Source organism: Giraffa tippelskirchi, chromosome 8, assembly GCF_054371585.1.
Source record: "Giraffa tippelskirchi isolate mGirTip1 chromosome 8, T2T-mGirTip1v1.2.pri, whole genome shotgun sequence".
NCBI lineage: Eukaryota > Metazoa > Chordata > Mammalia > Artiodactyla > Giraffidae > Giraffa > Giraffa tippelskirchi.
Window position 1 is genome coordinate 136,924,367 of NC_137282.1, and position 9,313 is coordinate 136,933,679.

The following is a 9,313-nucleotide window of genomic DNA, read 5'->3' on the forward strand; positions in this document are numbered from 1 at the left end:
GGACTTCCAATCCTCTGTCTCCGCGTCCCTCAAGATCTAGAGAGAGAAGATCAGACAGGGAGGCGGAGACATCTACAACTGGACCCCTAGTTTCACACTGAGACAGAGGTACAGAGAGAGGCTGAGGGATGCAGAGAGAGACATAGAGAAATACAGAAAGAAACAGCGAGAGCAACACACACACGGACTCACACAGACACATGTAGAGTGCCAGAGAAAGAGATAGACAAAGAGCCTGCCTCCCTGATCCCAATACATGAGGGCTCTAGTAGCCAATGTGGCTGAGACCTTCTGCAGCCACCCAGGGCCTTGTTCAAAAAAGAGGTCTTTCTCAAGAGGAAAGGGTGGGGTCCAACTTGGAGACAGACAAGTTCTGTAACAGCTTTTGCAGGCAAGAGAACAAAGCTGATTCCTGGATTCCCAAGGGACTTAAAGGGAAGCAAGTCTCCATTTGCCAAGGAGGCTCTACTCAAAGGGGCTTCTTGTTCAAGAAAGTCAATCCATGATGCGGTTGTCATGATGCTTTTAGATGTTGCTGCTTGTATGTTAAAGCTGTGATTGTCTGTTCTTGACCAGGTCATACATTTCAGGAGTGGCAGAGACCCCAGGAGAAATGTCTTGATGCGTGTCTTCTTGCCTCCGAAGAGTATGAAGGAAGCCTCCCTCTTGGTGGTGCTGACGGAGGAGGGCGTGAAGAGAGGATGGCAGGCCCCTCTGTCTAAGCTGTTCTGTGTGGCTGACGTTTTCCCCATCCACTGTCCACATATATATGACATACTGGGAATCCAACAGCGGACAGCAGAATCCTGGTCTTGCCAGGGCCTCCAGCCTCATGCTGTTGGAATCAGGAAGAGAGCTCTGGCTTGTCTTGGCAATGGTGGCCAGCGATGTCACCCGGCTGGATTTTATGGGTGGCTGAGGGAGGGCCCTCATGAATAGTCACCAACGTTGGGCCGACTCTAAGTAGGTCATTGTTCTTTGGACAAAAGGAATTCAAGGGCCAATATGTTCCACCCCTCCACATTTAAATTGACTGCATGGTCAGCCTGGCGTGGGCTTAGATACAACTTCTTTGGCCATGAACCAAGCAAAAAGCACAGAGCTTTTGAACCAGGAAGGTGTTAAGAAGACTGAAGGCTGGAGTGATAAGTAACAGCTAATAGAGGTTTGAGCCAGAGGTAAAAACCCAAGTCTGTTGATTCCTAGCCCCAGACTTTCTCCTCAAGACTACGGAGCCACCAAGGGCCTCTCTGTCTATTCTGACTATGGAAGAGGTGCTTGCGTGCTAAATTGCTTCAGTCGTATCTGACTCTTTGTGACCCCATCAACTGTAGCCCGCCAGGTTCCTCTGTCCATGGGCTTCTCCAGGCAAGAATACTGGAGTGGGTTGCCATGCCCTTCTCCAGGGGATCTTCCTGACCCAGGAATCGAACCCGTGTCTCCTATGTCTCCGGCACTGGCAGGTGGGTTCTTCACCACTAGCGCCCCCTGGGAAGCCCATGTAAGATGAACCCTCACCAACAATATGGTATTTTGAAACCTGGGATGAGGAAGGAGAGATATTATATTTCAAGTAGAGAGCTACTGATTTTCTTACCTTGTATGTAAACAAATTCAACATTCAAATCAGGAGCCACTTGATAGGAGAACAGTATTACAGATAAAAATCCTTCTAGGAAAAAAAAAAAAAGATCCTTTTTAAAGCAAGCACACAGTCAAATGCAGCAGAAAAAAAAAATTAGTGGATAAAAGACAAGGGGCAATGAGTAGCCCTTAGTTATCCCCCTAAAAAGTCAGTATTGGGAGTTCCTTGGTAGTCAAAGCTCCCGATGCAGAGGGGCTGAGGTTTGATCCCTGGTCAGGGAACTAGATCCTACATGCTGCAACTAAGACCCCGTATCCTGTAACTGAGACCCTGCACAGCCAAATAAATAAATAATTTTTTAAAGTTATATACAAAAGAAGCCAGTATTAATGACGTTACATTACAAATGGAAAAGGGCGACTCACTTTGTGAATGAGGGGTGTCATTTTTTTTACCGCAGAAAACTATAGTAATAAAACTATAGTAATAAAACTTTCTTATTCTCTCTCTCTCCTTTTTTTTATTTTTACTATAGAAAATTTCCTCTAAGTAAGAACGTTTAAGAAAGCAAAAATACAATATTCGGAAGGTAGAAAAATATACCAACCGGGAGAATGAGTCATCTTCTAAGTGGTATTGTTCAACTTGGGACAACAATTGCACCCTTTGCAAACGAAGTCAGAAAGCAGTTTTAATTTGACATTTCCCAGTATCTCTGTAGGATCTCTTCAAGGGAAGAGAATGGAGCAGACACAGTTCTGGTTTCCCCGATACAGACATTTCCATATGAAGAAAGGTCACTTACCCCAAATCAACAAATTGAAGAGAGGAAGCAATGTCATGGAGCTAGATGGTTTTAGGATTTATAATTCTGAAAAAAATCTTTAGAAAAGACTGAGTCTAAGTGCCTCAATTTACAGATGGACAGTCTGAACATGAGAGAGAGAGGTTGAGAGACAGAGAGATTGAGAGATTGGCCTTTCATCTGTATTGTGCATTTGGTAACCACACCTCATGTGAAAGCACACTCTGCTCAGATGTACTCTCTTCCTATGAGAAGGGGTGCGAAAGACTATCTTGCGGTTATTATTCATTAAGAAAGGCTCATGAAGGACTTCCCTGGTGGTCCAGTGGTTAAGACTCAGCACTGCCAATACAGGGGGTGAAGGTCAGACCCCTGGTAGGGAAACTAAGATCTTACCTGCTGCGTGGTGTGAACTAAAGATAAAAAAAGAATTAAATAAAGGCTCATGGATGCTAACAGAGAAACCCCACAATCATTTGACGATCCCTTGGAGGAGTCCGCCCTCCCTCTTGTGGCCCACACTTCAGTCTGTCCCATCCTGAAAGGTGACAAAGAACTGCATGGATCAGGCTGACCATGGAAGACCCAGGGTGGAGATACTTGGAACACCCCGTTCACACCTCACCAAGGAAGTGACTTGGCCAGGTGGCTCAAGGAGAAACTGCTGCTAGTGGTGTCTAAGGGAGATTCTTGGGCAGAGCACTTAGTACTTGATAATCCTTGGGACTGTTATTTAAATTCCTGGGACTTTGGTTTTCCCAACCAGAAATTGAGAATAATGGAGCTTACCTCGTAGGGCTATTGGAAAGAGTAAATGAAGAAATGTAGATAAAATACTAAGAATAGTACTTGGCAAATAATAATTGGCATTAAAATGTAAGCTGTTTGTTTTAGAGTACCTGTGAATTCATGTATATGCAACACACACACACGCAAACAGCCATGACCTTTTGCGTGAGTGTGGATGAGACACTCTCATAAGAGTTAGTTCACTGACATCTAATTTCTTCTTTCTTTTAAAGAAAATTTTTTGGCCGTGAAGCATGTGGGATCTCAGTTCTCTGATCAGGGATCGAACCTGTGCCCCCTGCTTCAGACATGTGGACCACCAGGGAAGTCTTGGTTCACTGGCATCTAAATGAAAGTGTTGAGCATTGGATTAAGTTTCTTTCATCAGGGTGACCAGCCAGCAAAATCTACTGAAGGATCTTTTCATTCAGTGTTTACAGAATTGTGATACTTGGTATTCTGCCCTGGAAAGAGTATATTTCAGAGACTATACATGTATCCTGGGCTTTCTGTGTCTGAACTGTGCATCACTTTTTGCCTTCCCTGTAAAGCCTTCCCTGATCAGTCCAACCAGAAGAGCTGACTCTCTCCACTGATTTCCTGCAATATGTATATCTGGGCCATTCGCTGTTAAGTCAGTATTTATTGTGTAGTATTATTTACTTTTAGCCTTCTTGTGTGGATATATTTTCTTTCCCAGATAAGACCATAAACCTTTGGAGACAGATTTACCCTTGTTACTTGATAAGTCACTTGCTTTGTATGTCCAAAGAGCAGAATGAGGTGCTTTGTATATAGAATATGTTTAATAAAGCCCTTTGATTACACAACCAAAAGTTTGATGATACTGATTTTTAAAAATTTCCAAATGACACAGTGCTTAACTAATGACCTAAATGGAATGACCTATTTCCACAGACATCGTCTCCTTGAGCCTCATGAGTACAACAGACATAACAAAACTCCTCTCACTTATTTCTTCTTCATGCCTTTATCTCCCCTGGGAATAGTCAAATGGAAGTTTGCAACAGTCATATGGAGGGGCCAGGAAGAAAGGTTAATGGGAGGGGCTAGAATTGGGAGGTGTGGGACCATTTGGGGGTGACAAGGACAATCCAACTGGCCACCCTGTCCCAAGTCAGACCAAGGGAAGTTTCCCACAGGCGAAATTCTCCATCTGTATTCCCCATGGCTGTGCACCAAGGTAGAGGCTCAGTAAGAATTCCTTGGACCAGTCATTAAAAAATAAACCAAAGATATTTTAGGTGTTAAGGCAGGGATTGGATCACAATGTACTGATTGATGTCCTAGCCAGTGTTTTCCAAGTTCAACGTCAGTACAGGCAAAAATGTGATCGCCTTTTAACAATTTAACATCAACAACAACAGTGGCACAATCTTGCATTTACCACCCTCCTGCCTGAGTTCTCATTACCTCAGTGCAGTAGATGCAACAGTCTCATGTGATTATCTGAGATAAAGAGGAGGAAAGAAAGGACAAACAACTGACTCATTTTAATGGATTTGTTTCAGACGAGAGGAACCTGTAATTTCTCTTAGGCGTGTTTGACCGACCCACTGAAAAGTGAATCACAGACTTACACAAGCCCTGAAACCCGGGGCAGGTTTACCGTTCTCACATCGGCTTCTCACCAAGGCTAGTGAGCACCAGGGCCTCCTCGGTTTCCTTTCAAACATGGACAAGACAGATCACAGCCTCTGACAGGTCATAGGGGGTGCCAGGGCGGACACGGAGATGGTGGGCACCCTGGGAGGAGCCCAGCGCCGACCCCCTGCTGGGCCGCAGGATTTCCTGGATGCCGTGAGTACACACATCACACCAGCATCTTCTCCTGCTGAAGACAGGATTGTCGTTAGACATATCCCAGAGTGGGGAAGATGAGTGATTTATGATGGTATTTTCTGGAATGCTTGACTCTGCAGGAAACTTCCCTCCCATTATTTAGAGACTGGCTAACTCAGGTCTGGAGTATTTCCTCAGTCTCTTTTACATTGGTTTCTCTTTAAAAAGTCATTTGTCATTTGCTCTAAATTGCTCACTCCTAGGGCTAAAAATGGCAATTAAATCCTCTGTTTTCCAATAGTCCCTCTTGCTTGATAACTGGATGGGAAAACCAGCTTTCGATTCCCTTATTTAGGCTGAGTGTAAAGCTAGATGTTTTCTTTCGTCTTCTTTTTTTTTGTTTTTTTTTTCTGAAGCATGCTTTAGTAGTTTCTCCTTTTAGTGGGACTGACAAAGCTGCTCTTTAAGGGGAAACATTTCCTCCATTTAACTGCTGAAACCTTTTTGCAAAGGCATCTCCTCCTCATTTTGTGGCCAATACTACGCCATTTGATGGCATATATTCCTTATACTTTGAGGACAATTCTGGGACCTCTAAAGTGTGCATCTTAAGATGCTATTTTTTTTTTGTAAGTGTCAACCCTCCAGGGAACTTTCTTCATGAAGCAGGGAAATTGCCTGTCTTATCAATTTTTTTAACATTATATAAGTATCAAGATAGTTGGTGAGATGCTGGAAGCTTTCCAACTCTGAGATGATGTGACTATTCAGACTTATCAGAATTTGAATCCAGACTGCAATTTTCAGAGGAGATGCTAAACTACAAAGACCCTGGCTGGATGCCATCTAAAATAACCTAGGATGAGATGTGTCTGATTCTAGCAAATCTTTCGTATCTTTCTCTTCCCCCAAGGCTCTCTATGAATCAACTCATCCATGGCAAGGGAGAACCTGTAAGAGAGACTGAATATATTCTATCATCAAGGCCAAGGAACACACAAACAACTTACCATCTGGCTATATAATCAGAGTCTTAATTACACTAGTGGGATAGACAGGAGATTAAGCTGAGGGGAGCAACCCACACACACACACACACCAAAATGTGGGTCACTGAGCTCTTAAGTTCCTCACCCTCCAGTTAACCTTTCTGAATTGATCCTTCCCACCAGTGGGGTTGGCTGAGGAGTATGCGGTGAGGTGCCAGCTAGAAGGTTCGAAAATGAGTCCTCTGTTCCTCTCACCTTGGGGTGAAGTTCAGTGGAGCGCAGCGCTTTGGGAAAGTGTCCGGGGAGTTTACAAACATTCTCATGCAGCTCTCCTCAGAGCGTTTTGCTTGAAGAGGTTTGAGAGATGACACGTTCCCTTGCATTCCTGCCTGCCTGACTGTGGTTACAGTTCCCAGGTTGCACTTCCTATTATTTTCTTGGCGAGTCCTGATGCCAGCCCTCGCTCAGCATGTTCAGACAGGCAGGCAGTGCCTGAGTCTGTGTGAGTCATCTGCTCCAACACCATCTAGCATCTAGGATCAGAAACAGTTCCAGGACCCACGAAGGCTAACTGTATTTTTTAATTCCAACTCATTCAGGAACTCAGTTCCAGGTACAAGGAAGATGGGACAGTTAGAAGATGGTGTTTAAACACAGCCAACATCTTCTAGGTCTGTCCAGGGAAATAGTATTTTGTGATTCCCGACTTTGTGGCGACAGTGTGGAAAGACATTTGTCATGCCTGTAGAAGACATCACTAATCTGGCAGCATGTAGTTTCCTGCTGAAACTAGATGAGACCTCAAAATCTTTTTTTACATAAGGCTCCACATAGTATAGCAAAGAGGAGGTCCATTAGACTGGGTGCATTTCAACTTACATTACCAGGTTCCAAGTTTATCAAGGGAAGTTTGGCATGGTGCAGTCCACAGGGTCAAAGAGTCAGACACAACTGAGTGACTGAACTGAACTGAAGTTTATCTAGCATTGCAAATATGCTCATCTGTTCCCCTAAGATACGAAAGTTGTCTTGTGATTTTATTTTTTAATTAATCATTTAATTAATTAATTAATTTCTTTTTATTGGAGTGTAATTGCTTTAGTAGGCTTGCACAATGGCTCAACAGGTAAAGAATTTGTCTGCAATGCAGGAGACTCAGGAGACAAGGGTTCTACGCCTGGGTCGGGAAGATCCTTTGGATAGGGAAATGGCAACCTACTCCACTATTCTTGCCTGGAAAGTCCCATGGACAGAAGAGCCTGGAGGGATACAGTCCAAAGGGTCGCAAAGAGCCAGACATGACTAAGCAACTGAGTGCATATAATTGCTTGAAAATGTTGTGCTGGTTTCTGCTGTACAATGAATCGAGTCAGCCATGTGAATACATATATCCCCTCCTTCTTGGACCTCCCTTCCTCCTGGGGAGAAAGGTCTTGTGATTTTAAAACAAAAACATCAGAAGCTAGCATTATTCACTCCTTTATTCATTTCTCCAACAAATATTTACTGTCTATTATACACCTTATGCTCTGCTGGATGCTGGGGACAGAGAGATGTCCTATGTTTACCTCCTAACGATAACCTGAGTTTCCCACAAGATGCAGTCTACTTTCTCTAGGGTTCTGGGGCTAAAGGCATTAAGCCCAGTGCTGTGCTGACCCCATGTCCTTAGGGCTCAGAGCACAGGCAGTGAATGGTGTGCGAGGTGCCTATCGCTGTGAATTCTCCAGCAAGTTAAATGCTGAGATGCAGTCCCTCTGGGACTTTTGAGTGCAGCTGTATTTTCCTTTAAGCCTCTGAAGCCTGCAAACACTATATTCTCTCTCTCCGAAGTAATCATCATGTTAGAGCAGGGAGCCTGGCTTCCATTCAGCCACCTAGAATTGCTGCTTATTATTAAGTGAAAAGCAAAAGGAGGTGATTCACACCTTTATGAGGATGCACAAAGGAAGGTGGGTTGCAGGAATAAGGAAAATTTTCTAGTTCCTGAGAAGCTGCCATTCCAGATTGGTTGTTGCTTTTGTTTTTTTAATTTTATTTTTTAAAGATTTTTTTGATGTGGACCCTTTTTAAAGTCTTTATTGAATTTGTTACAATACTGTTTCTGTTTTTTGTTTGGTTTTCTGGCCGAGAGGCATGTGAGATCTTAGGTCTCCGGCTAGGGATCAAACCTGCATACCCTGCACTGGAAGGTGAGGTTTTAACCACTGGACCACCAGGGAGTCCCCTGATTGTTGCTTTTACCTCTGAAATAAATCTTCTTCTGGATGCTGCTGCTGCTGCTAAGTCGCTTCAGTCGTGTCCGACTCTGCGCGACCCCATAGACGGCAGCCCACCAGGCTCCTCTGTCCCTGGGATTCTCCAGGCAAGAATACTGGAGTGGGTTGCCATTTCCTTCTCCAGTGCATGAAAGGGAAAAGTGAAAGTGAAGTCGCTCAGTCTCATCCGACTCTTAGCGACCCCATGGGCTGTAGCCTACCCGGCTCCTCCATCCATGGGATTTTCCAGGCAAGAGTACTGGAGTGGGGTGCCATTGCCTGGGGACAAAGTGTGGAGTTGCCTAGTATAGAAGCTGGAGGGCGTTTCTTTGTAAATCAGATAGCTATTTAGGTACCTAATTACCACAGATGGCCTCTGGCGAGAGTTCTTTTGCATCTTTCTTTTCCTCTTTTTTATTCTCCATTTCTGAGGCTGTCTTGCCCTCCCTGGTGGTCATCTCAAACTTCTGACTGCCAGGTATCTGTGCCTGCCTCCCCTCCCTCTCTACTCCGAGCATCATCTCGAGTTTTAGGATAATTCTAGCTTGTTTCATGGACGAAAGATTACCCCTACACTGCCTTTCTTTCAGAATGTGCTAACACTTGGACTATCACCCTCTGCTGGGTTACTTTGCATCACAATGTGAGTGAATTAAAGGAATTAGCACAGGACTAGCATGGGGTGAAGTGAAGTAACTCAGTCGAGTTTCTTTGCGACCCCACGGGACTGTAGCTTGCCAGGCTCCCCCATCCATTGGATTTTCCAGGCAAGAATACTGGAGTGGGTTGCCATTTCCTTCTCCAGGGGATCCTCCCAATCCAGGGATTGAACCGGGGTCTCCCGCGTTACAGGCAGACCCCTTAACATCTGAGCCACCAGGGAAGTCCCTGGTGGTAGCATGCGGTAGGGGTCTGACAAAGGCAAGGGAAGCCCAAGTCTGGGGAGATTAACGTGTTCCCAAATAGCATACTGACTTTGGATGGCAGCTTTCAATCCCCCCAAGGCACTTTTGATGATGGAGTAAATTTGTTAAAACCTCGGTGACAGTCTTGTCACTTCAAGAACTCTCAGAACTTTGCTATA